Here is a 14,108-nt window from a genome sequence, read left to right on the forward strand (position 1 = left end):
GCTTTATATTTCTCACAAAATGTGTATAGGCCCTTCAAATCTTTGTTGTTTATTCCTATGTATATTATTTATTTATTTTGCAATCATAAGAATAATTGTTCTTTTGACTTCATTTTCTGAAGTTTTATTGTTGGTGTATAGGAAAGCTGTAGACTTTTGTATATTGATATTTTATCCTGTGACTTTATGGTATTGGTTTATGGTTTCTAATAGTTTTTCAAAAGTCTTTGCAGGTTTCTATATACAGGATTATGTCATCTGCAAAAAGTGATACCTTTACTTCTTCTTTCCTGATATAGATGTCTTTTATTTCTTTTTTTTTTTTTTTTTTTTTTTTTTTTTGCTTGATTACCCTGGGTAAATATTTCGGAACTATACTGAATACAAATGGAAAGTGTGGGCAGCTTTGCCTTGTTCCTGATTTTAGAGGAATAACCTTCAGTTTTTCATTATTTCCTTTAGTATGATATTAGCTGATGGTTTGCCATATGGCCTTAATTATGTTGAAGTCTTTCCTTCTATACTCATCTTATTGAGTGTTTTAAATATCAATGGATGACCATCTGACTGAATGCTTTTTTGTATTTATGATAGGGTCATATGATTTTTGACCTTTGTTTTGTTGATTTATTTACATATGTTGAATCATCCTTGTGCTCTAGAAATGAATCCCTCTTGATCATGATGAATTTTTTTTTTTAATGTATTGATTTGCTAGTATTTTCTTTAGGATTTTAGGTATTGGTCTGTAGTGTTGTTGTTTTTTCTTTGTGTGTGTGTGTGTTATCCAGGTTCTGGTATCAGAGCCATGTTGGCCTCATTAAATGTGCTATTGCATCTTCTTCGATTTTTTTGGAAGACTTTGAGAAGTATAGGTATCAAATCTTCTTTGAATGTTTTGTAGAGTTTACTAGTGTAGCTATCTGGTCCTGGACTTTTATTTTTGGAAGGTTTTTGATAGTCATTTCTATTTTCTCTGTGCTTATGTGTCTATTACGTTTTTCAATTCTTTTTGATTCAGTTGAGGAAGATTATGTAGTCCAGAAACTTACCCATTTCTTCTAGTCTGACAAATGTAGTGGCATGTAATCTTTTATAGTATTCTGGTATGATTCTTTGAACATCTATGATGTCTGTGGTAATTTCTTCTCTTTCTCTTCAGATTTTGTTTATATTAGTCGTTTTGCTTTTTTTCTTTAATGATTCTAGTCAGGGGTTTATCAATTTCGTTGATCTTTTCAAAGGACAAGTTCTTTGTTGTATTACTTTTTTATAGGTGTTTTATTCTGTTTTTATTTAGTTTTGGTCTAATATTTACTGTTTTTTTTCTACTGACATTGAGTTGTCTTTGTTTTTCTTTTTCTAGTTCTTTAAGATGTGATGGTAAGATGCTTACTTGAGATATCTTTTGTTTCCTGATAGAAGCTTATAATGATATAAACTTTCCTCTTATTATTGCTTTTGCTGCATCCCAGAAGTTTGATATGTCATGTTTTCATTCACATTTGTCTGTATATATCTTTTGATCTCTGCTTTTATTTTTTTGAACCATTTTTTAAAAGTATGTTCTTTAATTTCTACATTTTTGTGGTTTTTTTACTTCCTTTTTACAGTTGAATTCTAATTTCAAATCTTATGATCTGAAAATATGCTTGGTATAATTTCAGTCTTCCTGAATTAGTTGATGTCAGTTTTGTGGCTCAACATATGATTCAATGCATATATATTAAGAAGTGTTATGTCTTCTTGATACAATGTCCCCTTTATTATTATAAAATGTTTATTTTTGTCTCTGGTATCTCAGCTTTCTTGTGTCTTATTTGCTTGAAGAATCATTTTCCAACCTGTCACTTTGAGACTACTATTGTCCTTGCAGCTTAGATGTAGCTCATAAAAGCAGCATACGGTTGGATTTTGCTTTTTGATCCAATCTGCTATGCTATGCTTCTTTATTGGTGAGTTCAGTCCATTTACATTTAGGGTAATTAATGACGTTGATGATTTTCTATAGCTATTTTATGTTTTGTTTTCTGGTAGTTCTCTGTCTCCTTTGGTTCTTCTCTTTTGTGTTTCTGTCAAATGTTTTTGTTTGGTGGTTTTCTATATCTTTTTCCCCTTTTCTTCTTTTTTTAAGCTATGTGTATCAATATTGTTTTGTGGGGTATTTTTTTTTGTGGGTGGTTACTATTAGGTTATTAAGAGAAAATATTTCATATATACCAGAGTCATTTGGTATGAATGACTTTTGCATTCCATTCTTCTTTGTTACAGAAGATCTTTATCTTTACCCCTTTAATATTTTTTTGTCACAGATTATCCTTGTTTTTATTGTAACTTTGTTGGAGTTTTACTTATAGTTATATTTTGTTTTGTTCTTTGTATCTGGTAGAATAACCCACTTGAGTATTTCCTGCAGTGATGGTTTTCTGGTGATAAATTGTCTTGACTTCTGTATGTCAATGAATGTTTTTATTTCTCCTTATTATTTGAAGGATAAATTTGATGGATGTAGTATTCTTGGCTGGTAATTTCTCCTTTTTTGTACTTTGAAGGTTTGGGTGCACTCTCTTCTGACTTATAGAGTTTCTGCTGCGATGGTTGATGATAACCTAATGGGCCTTCCTTTAATGTTATGTTCTTCTTTTCCCTAGCTGACTTGAGGATTGTTTCTTTGTTATTGATTTTCACAATTTTATTATGATGTATTTTGGAGAAGGTCTGTTTGGGTTGAGGAACTTGATATTTTGTTTGCTTCTTGGATTCAGGGATCCAACTCTTTCCATAGTCTTGGAAAATTACCATCAATTATTGGTTTGAGTAGGCTCTCCATTCCCTTTTCCCTCTCTTAGTCTTCTGATATACCCATTATTCTTATACTGGTCTTTTTGATGGCAACAGGCAATCCTTGTAGAGGTCCATTTTTTTTTTTTATTTTAAACTTGTGTCTTTCTTTTCCTCTCCATAGAATCTCCAGTTGCTTTTATTCAATGTACTGATTCTCTCTTCTATCTGGCTGGTTCTATTAGCTAAATTTGCTACCTCATGTTTCAATTAATGTATTGATTTCTTCATCTCTGTTTTTAAAGTTTTAATTTTTTTGGTGAAGTACTTATTTTTTTATTAATTTGTTTTTTGAGATCATTACATTTCTTATCAGTGTTTTTTGTATCTCTTCAAGTATTATCAGAATTTCTATTTTGAATTCTTTATCATTTAACTCAAATGTTTCCGTGTGAATAAGATTGTTTTCTGAAGATTTTTAAAATTTTCCTTCTGAACTACATCTGTTTCTTGTATAGCCACTGCATTCAATTTCTTATTCCTTGATGGTATTTGAGTGGTATTCTTAAGAAATCTAACAAAAAATAATGAAAAAATAAAAAATAAACTGAAAAATGCAATGAAAACTAAAATATTTAAATAACAAAAAGTAAATAAGAAAAAAACAAAATAAAAAGCAAAAAGATAAAAAGACACAATAAATAAAAATAAAAAAACTTAAGAATTAAACAAAATAAAATTCAAGAAAAAAGTATTTCTGTTTTGTTGTTTTTCTGTTTCCCGCTAGTATGTGGTGCTATATTACAAGATTTAGCACTGTGAAATTCCTGGGTTGACTTTTGCTGAGATGTTGCTGTCACAATGAATGTTAGCAGGGCTGCAAATGTGATGATGGGAGGGACATGTTATAAGGGCTTTACAGATTTAGCTATGGTGATCAAAGGTCTCACGAGAAGATCTCCTTCCCATGACTCAACAGAGCAGGGGACCAAACACAATCAAAGCACCTCTATTCTTGAGGGTAGAGAGTGGTTCTGGAGAGCAAGCTGTGGTTTAAGTCTCTGCCACTCTCCATACTTGCAAAGTGAGGGAGGCAGGATCTGGGAGTCTGGGGTTTGCATTGTGCTTTTCTCTATCTCTGAGCCAAGTGAGGCTGCTTGGCAGACAACAGGCACACTGTCTGGGACTCCTCATTCTGAGGCCATTTTGGTTTAGTATCTTCCCTGCTTCCCTTCAATCTCATTGATCCTCCTAGCAAAAGACCCATCACTCTGGGTTTTTCTCTTTTCCAGATTGCTGGCAGACAAAAACCAAGACAGTTTGGGTTTCTCTCCTCTCCACAGTTTATCACAAGTGTGACTTATCTTTCTCTCCACTTCTCAACCCTTCCCACTTTTAGTAGGTTCCGCATGGATCTTTCAGGCAAGCCCGTGACTCCAGCTGGTGTTCTTTCACTAAATTATACCTGTTCAAATTTTTGACATTTCAAGGGGAGAAATCAATGTGATCTCTCACGTTGCCATTATTCTGATATCATCCCCTAATGTTGCTTTATTTTTTTGCAGTGAAAAATAATGGAAGAAATCAAGCATGGGAATTATTGATTTTCTTTCAAATTTCAAGTAATCTTGTGTCTTCTGAATTGAGAAGGGGGAAAGAAAAGATATAATAAAGCCCAAAGAAGGGTATTGCAGTGATAAAAGTAAACATTGACTGTGGCTCTTACTAGGATGGTGGCAGTGGGAGGAGTACCACGCACATTTATACAAGAAATATATGAGAAAAAAATGGTAAGATTTGATAACAAACTGTAAGGTGGAAGTAAAAAATACTGTGTCAAGAATAACTGTGTTTTTTTTTTTTCATCTTGCACAACTAAATGTAAAGTGTTTATCAATTTTTTAGGTGCAGAATATCATCCATTTGTATAAAATAAAAATGATGTAACAAAACTTCAATTAAAGTCTGCAACATGAGTATCTTATAAAATTTGGGACCTATGTTTTGACCTTAGTAAAAAAGAGTTTAGCAAAGAAGTTGTATGGTGCTTAGTAAAATTAATTTGTTTCATATATCAAAAATAAAATTATGTAGAAATATAAAAATATTTTTATGTTTTTGTAAGTTTTGTGTATTTGATCTTGATCTGGTATTTGTTGGAATACTAAACCATACCAAAACCTTAAATTAATATAATCTTCAAATTTTAATCATGATATCACAAACACACATACACATTTATCACAGAGAGCAATATTATTTGGCACAAAATAAATCATTACAGCCCTGGCCAGTTGGCTCAGCAGTAGAACGGTGGCCTGGCATGTGGAAGTCCCAGGTTCAATTCCCGGCCGGGGCACACAGGAGAAGCACCTATCTGCTTATAATTTTATATGTACTATTTATATGTCTACAGAATACTAAATATTGGTAATACACGTGGCCCATCAAGATATACAAATATAAAGCAGTAGAGTAATAATAATCATGAATGCTTTATGTAATTCATGAGAATGGTAACAATTCAATAATAGTAACTAATATAAGACTTATTTGCAAAGAATACAAGTGGTAGTAGTTCATATAACAAATAAACTCCAAACATCCTTTTTATGCTGGCACTACTATTATTGCAATTTAAAGACTAGAAGCTAAAGTATCAAAGGCTAAACTATTTGTTCAAAGTCACATAGCATAAAAAGTGGCAGAAAAGGGGGCACAAATAACTAATATGGCTCCTGAATCTATTGTTTTAAATTGGATTCAAAAAGGACTCTGCCACTTACAAACTTTGTGAATTTAGACTAAACATTTATCAATGTATTAATGCAAATTCTTCATGAAATTTGTCTTGAGTAAGAAATACTTTCAAAGTATTTTCTAGCTTTGATATTTAATGTCCTGTGATACAGCATAACTAAGAGAAATTATCAGGAATATTTTCAATGTGAAGATTTTTTTTTTCATATTAAGACCAGTAAAAGGTTAACCTGGTTGAAGCTGTGACATTAGAGAGCATTTTGAGAAAGGGATTTGAGCATTAACATTTTGTGTATGACAGAATTCTTAAGCCAAACAGAACACATTGCTACAATGTGACTTTTAAAAAACTGATTTATAGACTATCAACTGAGGGAATAAGTTCAATGAGTATTTGGTGAGTCCCTTCTGTGTGCAAGTCATTGTTATAAACCCTGGAGGTTCAGATCCTTAAGAATTGTTGTCCTAAAAGAATTTATAGTTTAATAAGGTGACAGACATGTAGAGGCTAACCTTGATGCAAGGCACAGTAAAATGTATGAGAGATACAGTTGCTAGCTGGGTATGTGGGGATATGGGGAAACAAGCCATTACAGGTACTTGTGACTTACTAGGAAAATAAAGGCTTTATTAAGAACTATTGGAGTCTTGCAAGAAAGACGGTGACAGAGTAGGCTAACATTCCAACTGCCACCTCCCAGGACCAAATTGGATTACAACTTAATTTAAGAACAATCATCTTCAAAAACCAACTTTGGACAAAACTAAGAGGAATCAATAATCAAGGATCATCAAAGAAGACACACCGAAACTGGTAGGAAGGGCGGAGATGCGTGAAGGGCTGCTCTGCTCCCAGGAGCAAACAGTGGCCTGGAGGGACTCTCATGGTGGAGTGGGTTGCCCTGAGAAGTGCGGGTAGAGCAGGCCCGGAGCCCCAGCCTAGAGCCCCAGAGCTTAGAAGAGGCGCCTAGACAGCATTTAGCTATGAAAAAAGCCAGGGTTCTGTCTGTGAGAAAGAGACACACCTCTAGAATGCAGATTCCATTTTTTTAAAACACTTTTTTTTTATTCATTTTAGAGAGGAGAGGGAGAGACAGAGAGAGAGAGAGAGAGAAGGGAGAAGGGGGGGGAGGAGCTGGAAGCATCAACTCCCATATGTGCCTTGACCAGGCAAGTCCAGGATTTCGAACCGGCGACCTCAGCATTTCCAGGTCGACGCTTTATCCACTGCGCCACCACAGGTCAGGCTGCAGATTCCATTTTAAAGGGCCTGTGCAGAACGCCTTGTTCAAAGCCACTTACCCAATGTTCTGGTGGGGGAGAGTGAGAGGATTATAGTTTCAGGAAGAGAGTGTGTAAAGTTGGAAGCCAGGGAAAGACACTGTGAGGGAGAAAAACTGGAACCCCTGTGCTGAGTTATACTCCAGTACTGCAGTCACCATATTTCTTGGGTAGAGCAATCCCCACTGAGTGGCATCAGCCTGGGTTAAAGCAGCCGCTCCACTCTTAGGAGTCCCTCCTACCCCAGACATGGCACTGGTTGTTCTGAGAGGCCACGAAGCAGGGGACATGGGCATGGGCATGTCAGTAACTCAGTTTTCTGGTGTTGAGACTGAAGCTCCCCCACACTCTCTCCCAAGTCTGTGAAGCTTCCACCTCACCAGAGACTGAATTGAATCTGCCCAGAGAGCAGGCACACCACACCTCTGAGTTCTAGAGGCCACACCCACTGGACTTCTGGGGCCACATCTTACTGACGTCAGTGAAAAATGTCTGGACACACTGACACCTGGGGCATAGGGGCCAAGCCACACCCACTACCATTCATAATACCTGAATTGCCACAGGCTTTAGGTTCTAGCAGAGGCTTTTTAAGTGGCTGAGACTAACAAGCAGCCAGGAGAGAGAGGCTGAAAGAGGCAGGACTCAGGGAAACTTGGTTGTTTGAGCAGAGTTTCCCCCAGGACCATAGTGGGTAAAAGTCAGCCTAGGAGTGCAGCTTGATATTTCCATGTACACCTGGGCCTAGCAGAGGTTTGCTTGTAGCTCCAAGAAGGTGGCTGAGGGCCAGTTACAGTCAGTGTCTTCCACTGGTCTGTGCTGGGATCCTGCCAGGGAGTCCCACGGCTGGCACAAACAGAAGCCAGCTGCAGAAATCATCGGTTCAGGACCTAACAACCATTGTTAGAGTGGTATCCTAAGGAAAAGCAACTCACACTTGGCCCAGCTAAGGAGAGTTCCACTCTCTGTGATTAGCACCAGCACAGTGGTTCATGTGCATTGGATAGGGTGGAGCTTCACAGACAGACGGCCTAGGCACTGGATATTCTGTCCATCTAGGCTATATTCCACAGGGGGAAGGAAGAGAGGCTTGGATAATGGGCATTTAAAGTGTGGATCCCTGTGAGTATATTGTTGGATCTGGTCGAGGGGCTTAGCCACCATCAGGAGGGGCACAGACAGCCCAGGAGAGGACTCTCTCAGTCTTCCTCCCTGAGACCAAGGTCTCAGCAGCTAAAAGGACTTCTGCAGAGGGGACTGTTGGCCACATTTGCTCTGAATCTGCTGCTCCACTTGTTGGGGAGAAACAAAACTTTAGTATCCAGCAGTGGCTGAAGGATCAAGCTCTGGAGTAGGGACTACATTCCCTGTACTGAGCTCCTGACCAAAAGACTCCTGAAGTAGGGGTCCCACAAATGTTTTCACAACCTCAACTTCCCTAACCCACCAAGTGTGCAACCTGTAGAGGTGTTGGTTGGGTGAGGCCAATCTGAGCCCACATTACAGTCTTACTACAGAGGACTTAGTGAATAGACCAGGCACCTGCAAGAGGAGGAGGAGAATCTGAAAAGTAGAGAAAAATCTTACAATGCATGGAGCTTTTATGAAGCTGTTGTCATTTCTATGCAGGAAAAAGCTGATCATTATACAAAGGTTGGCCCCTCCCACAGTACCCAGACACAGAAAATGCAGACACAAACAGTGAAAAGTGCAGGAGCTACAGACAGGTAGCTCTTGGCAGGTTATAAACAACAGCTGGCAACAACCCAAGAAGAACTAGAGCCAAACTAATGGTAGTGGGTTGCAGACAGCACCAGACCTAGACTAAACTACCTACACAAACAACACACACAAAGGTGGAGTATTCTAGCAGGCACCAGACATTGTGGAGAATAAATATACTCCACAGAACAGACATTTCACAGTATGTAATACACATAATCAAGGGTGACCCCTAGAGCCAGCCAGCCAGCCTGAAGGGATAAACATACCCAGAAAAAGACCAATTGCATCTAATACTCACATACAACAAGAAGAAAAATAGTACCTTCAAAAAACATTCCTAGAACAAGAAAAACAAGTGGCCTGAAGGACAGTACCACTGAGCCCATCTTTCTCATAAAGACCATACAAAAATTTCAAAGTCAGACAGCACTACCTAATACACAGACAAAATGAGCAGATAGAGAAATGCGACCAAAATGAATCAACAAGAAATATCACCAAAAAAAAAAAAAAAAAAAGAACTGAATGAAATGGAAGCAACCAAAATACCAGATGCAGAGTTTAAAACAATGATTTTTTAGGGTGTGCAAGGATCTTACAGCAACAATGGATGGACATAATGAGCACCCAAATAAAGGATAGCAAACATCAAAAAGGACATTGAAATAACAAAAAAGAACCAGTCAGAAATGACAAATACATGATCAGAATTGAAGACTGCATAAGAAGAAATTAATAGCAGGCTGGATGAAGCAGAGGATCAAATCAGCAATTTAGAGAACAAGATAAAAGCACAGAAACAGAGCAGAAAAAAAAAAGGCTCAAAAAGTCTGAGGAAAATCTAAGAGAGCTCTGTGACAACATAAAGAGAAACAACATTCACATTATAGGGGTTCTTGAAGGAGAAGAGAATGAGCAAGGAATAGAGAACCTGTTTGAAGAAATTGTAGGTGAAAATTGCCCTAGATTGATGAAGGAAAAAGTCAAACAAGTTCAAGAAGCACAGAGAGTTTCGTTAAAGGGGAACCCAAGGCCCTGGCCGGTTGGCTCAGTGGTAGAGCGTCGGCCTGGCGTGCGGGGGACCCGGGTTTGATTCCCGGCCAGGGCACATAGGAGAAGTGCCCATTTGCTTCTCCATCCCACCCCCTCCTTCCTCTCTGTCTCTCTCTTCCCCTCCCGCAGCCAAGGCTCCATTGGAGCAAAGATGGCCCGGGCGCTGGGGATGGCTCCTTGGCCTCTGCCCCAGGCACTAGAGTGGCTCTGGTCACGGCAGAGCGTAGCCCCAGAGGGGTAGAGCGTCGCCCCCTGGTATTGGAAACACTTGAGGCCAGAAGGGAATGGCAAGAAATATTCAAAGTAATGCAGAACAAGAACCTACAACCAAGACTACTTTATCCAGCAAGGTTATCGTTTAAAATCGAAGGAGAAATAAAAAGCATCCCAGAAAAAAAACAACTCAAGGAATTCATTACAACCAAACCAATGCTGCAGGAAATGTTAAGGGGCCTGTTGTAAACAGATCAAAGTGGGAAAAGAATATAGCAAAAAAGGAATACACCTTTAAAGAAGAAAATGGCAATAAACAACTTCATATCAATAATAACCTTAAACGTAAATGGATTAAATGATCCAATCAAAAGACATAGGGTAGCTGCGTGGATAAGAAAACAGGACCCATACATATGCTGTCTACAAGAGACACACCTTAGAACAAAAGATACACATAGATTGAAGGTAAAAGGATGGAAAAAAACGTTTCATGCAAACGGAAATGAAAAAAAAAGCTGGGGTAGCAATACTTATATCAGACAAATTGGACTTTAAAACAAAGGATATAGTAAGAGATAAAGAAGGCCACTACATAATGATAAAGGGAGTAATCCAACAGGAAGATATAGCTATTATAAATATCTATGCACCTAATATAGGAGCACCCAAATATATAAAGCAGACTTTTATGGATTTAAAGGGCGAGATCAACAGCAATACTATAATAGTAGGGGATTTCAATACCCCACTAACATCACTAGATAGATCCTCAAGAAAGAAAATTAACAAAGAAACAGCAGACTTATTGGAAACACTAGATCAACTCGATTTAATAGATATCTTCAGAACCTTTCACCCTAAAGCAGCAGAATATACATTCTTTTCAAGTGCTTATGGTACATTCTCTAGGATAGACCACATGTTAGGGCACAAAAGTGCTCTCAACAAATTTAAGAAGACTGAAATCATATCAAGCACTTTCTCCGATCACAACGGCATGAAACTAGAAATGAACCACAACAGAAAAGCTCAAAAATTCTCAAACACATGGAAACTAAATAGCAGGGTGTTAAATAATGAATGGATTAAGAATGAGATCAAAGAAGAAATAAAAAAAAATTCCTAGAAATGAATGACAATGAGCATACAGCAACTCAAAATTTATGGGACACAGCAAAAGCAGTACTGAGAGGGAAGTTCATAGCACTACAGGCACACTTTCAGAAGCTAGAAAAAGCTCAAATAAACAACTTAACCCTGCATCTAAAAGAATTAGAAAAAGAACAGCAAGTAAAGCCCAAATGTAGTAGAAGGAAGGAAATAATAAAGGTCAGAGCAGAAATAAATGACATAGAGTCTAAAGAAACAATACAGAGGATCAATGAAACTAAAAATACTAATTATAAAGCTTTATTTCTTTACATTAAAATTCTTTTAATTGGAAACATATTGACACAAACTACAATGTATCTTCATAATCAGCACAATTCAGAAAATATATATAAAAGAATTCTTAAAGGCAAAGCAAGATGGTTTTATAAAGAGATATAAAAAAGAAATTAACTTTTGTGGGCTTCAAATGCCAGAAATAAGATTTTGATCCACTAAAGCAAATATTTTTTGAGATAAGATTCTACCATATAATTGCTATTGTGTTTTTAGTTATAGTATCCAGTTCCCTGCTGGCTGTTTATCTGGATAAACTTACTTTTACTTCCAATTATGTTATTATAGAGATGAGAATCAGGTCTAATTAAAGGAATGATAATAAATTAATTGTCATTCTTAAAAATAATAACTGTCATTCTTTTATCTATGTAATTATAGTTTCGTAGGAGAGAGGGCCTGAGTGAAGATAAATGAAGTTCTCTGAGTCAATCAATGACTAGAAATACAGTAGTCCCCTTTCATCTGAGAAGGATATGTTACAAGAACTCCAGTGAAACTCGGAGAGCATGAAACCTTAATCATTGTCTTCAGCTCTGCTGGAAATGTGATGGCAGCTTTTTCATCTTCAGTCACAGCTTCCCCAGTAATTTTTATATTTTTCAGTCCAATTCTATTCCTGAATCCATGTAACTATCACTTACTGGCAGAAAATATGTCATCTCTTGCTGAAGTTCTCAATAAGCACAACGTTTTCAGCCACAGCCTGTTGCCATTAATCGAAAAATGTTTTCTTTTCCTGTCTTCCATCCACAATTTTTATGCTTTTTCATCCTAACTAAGTACTTATCACACACTGTATCCATAACTGTTGAAGTCTGAGGTGTGACAGCAAGACTATCAGGAATTTCTTTATCTTTCTTCACAATTTCACAGATAGATTTGTTCTTTCCTAGATCTTAGCAATCACAGCATCCAACTTTTTTTCTTTCTTTATTAAGTGAAGAATTTTCACATAAAAGAAGCTTCTCATTGGCATATTCAAAATACTCATTTTTACTAAACTTATTTGGTTTACATTATTTAATAAGATTATATAGTTATAAAGGGTTGAAGTGTACAATTTAATAATACAGGGTCTGTATAGTGTATTGTGTATTCACAGCCCAAGTCAAGCCTCCTTCTGTTAGCATTTTTCCTCCCTTCACCCTCTTCTATCTGCCCCCACACAGCTTTCCCCATCACCACAGCATTATGTTTATAACTTTTTTTTCTTAATCTTTTCACCAAATCACTCTTGTGCTTTGGGGCCACTGTTAAGTAAAATAAGGGTTGAGCATAAACACTGTGTTGGTCTGATGACCCAGGTGACTAACAGGTGGGAAGCCTATAAACACAAATATGTTAAACACAAAGGCGACTTACTGCTGGGCAGGACAAAGTGGGAAGGCACAAGATTTTATCAGGCTACTCAGAATGAAGTTCAGTTTATAATAAATTATTTATTTCTAGAATTTTCTGTTTAATATTTCCTGACTGCCGTTGGCCTCATGTAGCTGAAACTATGGAAAGTTAAACTACAGGAAAGTAAGAACTACTGCAAAAGCCAATGTATTAACATCTTCTCATTCATTCATATCTACGTGCCTGTAAGTCTTCCTTTGTCCTCAAATAAACATTTATTAAGTATCTACTATATGCCAGGCATTATGGATACATGATTACCTACGAATTGCTCATAGAACTTCAGATCCAGAAGAGCTGAGCTAAGTATTGTAGTAAATCTCTATTTTTAAACAGCTTGCTAGAAAATTCTGATGTACTACCAGTTTGAGAAGTGCTTGAGTCACCTGGCCTGACCAGGTGGTGGTGCAGTGGAGAGAGCATCGGATTGGAATGCAGAGGACACAGGTTCAAAACCCTGAGGTCACCAGCTTGAGCACAGGCTCATCTGGTTTGAGCACAGCTCACCAGCTTGAACCCAAGGTTGCTGGCTTGAGCAAGGGGTCACTCGCTCTGCTGGAGCCCCTTCCCCATCAAGGCACATATGAGAAAGCAAGCAATGAACAACTAAGGTGCTGCAACAAAGAATTGATGCTTCTCATCTCTCTCTTCCTGTCTGTTCCTATCTGTCCCTCTCTCTGTCTCTCTTTCTGTTTGTCACAAAAAAAAGTGCTAGAGTCACTTGTTCTCCAGATTTTTAAAACTCCTCAAGAAAAATATTATTATTACTTCTTTATAATTAATATTCATAATATTCAAGATACAAGAAAAGATTATTACATTATTTATTTAAATGTAATTAGTACAGTTAATAATAAAAATAAGACAATTTAAGAATATTTTGCCAGATATCTGTATTTTCTTTTTTTTTTTCATTTTTCTGAAGCTGGAAACAGGGAGAGACAGTCAGACAGACTCCCGCATGCGCCCGACCGGGATCCACCCGGCACGCCCACCATGGGGCGACGCTCTGCCCACCAGGGGGCGATGCTCTGCCCATCCTGGGCGTCGCCATGTTGCGACCAGAGCCACTCTAGCGCCTGGGGCAGAGGCCACAGAGCCATCCCCAGCGCCCGGGCCATCTTTGCTCCAATGGAGCCTTGGCTGCGGGAGGGGAAGAGAGAGACAGAGAGGAAAGCGCGGCGGAGGGGTGGAGAAGCAAATGGGCGCTTCTCCTGTGTGCCCTGGCCGGGAATCGAACCCGGGTCCTCCGCACACTAGGCTGACGCTCTACCGCTGAGCCAACCGGCCAGGGCGATATCTGTATTTTCAAAGATATCATTTATTATGTAATCTTAATCTTTCTTGCTATAATCAATGATTCCATTGTAAGTCCAAGTAATCAGTGTCTAATAATATTTTCTCCCAATTTATTAATGTAGTCCTTTGTACTTATCACCAAA

The 14,108-nt window shown here is 37.7% G+C and overlaps 1 protein-coding gene across 1 annotated transcript in view; it reads right to left on the reverse strand.

Moving 5' to 3' along the window:
• PCDH15 (protocadherin related 15) overlaps positions 1-14,108 on the reverse strand; it is a 1,001,489-nt gene that overhangs the window by 373,315 nt on the left and 614,066 nt on the right. The window lies entirely within an intron of this gene.

Source organism: Saccopteryx leptura, chromosome 9 (assembly GCF_036850995.1).
Source record: "Saccopteryx leptura isolate mSacLep1 chromosome 9, mSacLep1_pri_phased_curated, whole genome shotgun sequence".
NCBI lineage: Eukaryota > Metazoa > Chordata > Mammalia > Chiroptera > Emballonuridae > Saccopteryx > Saccopteryx leptura.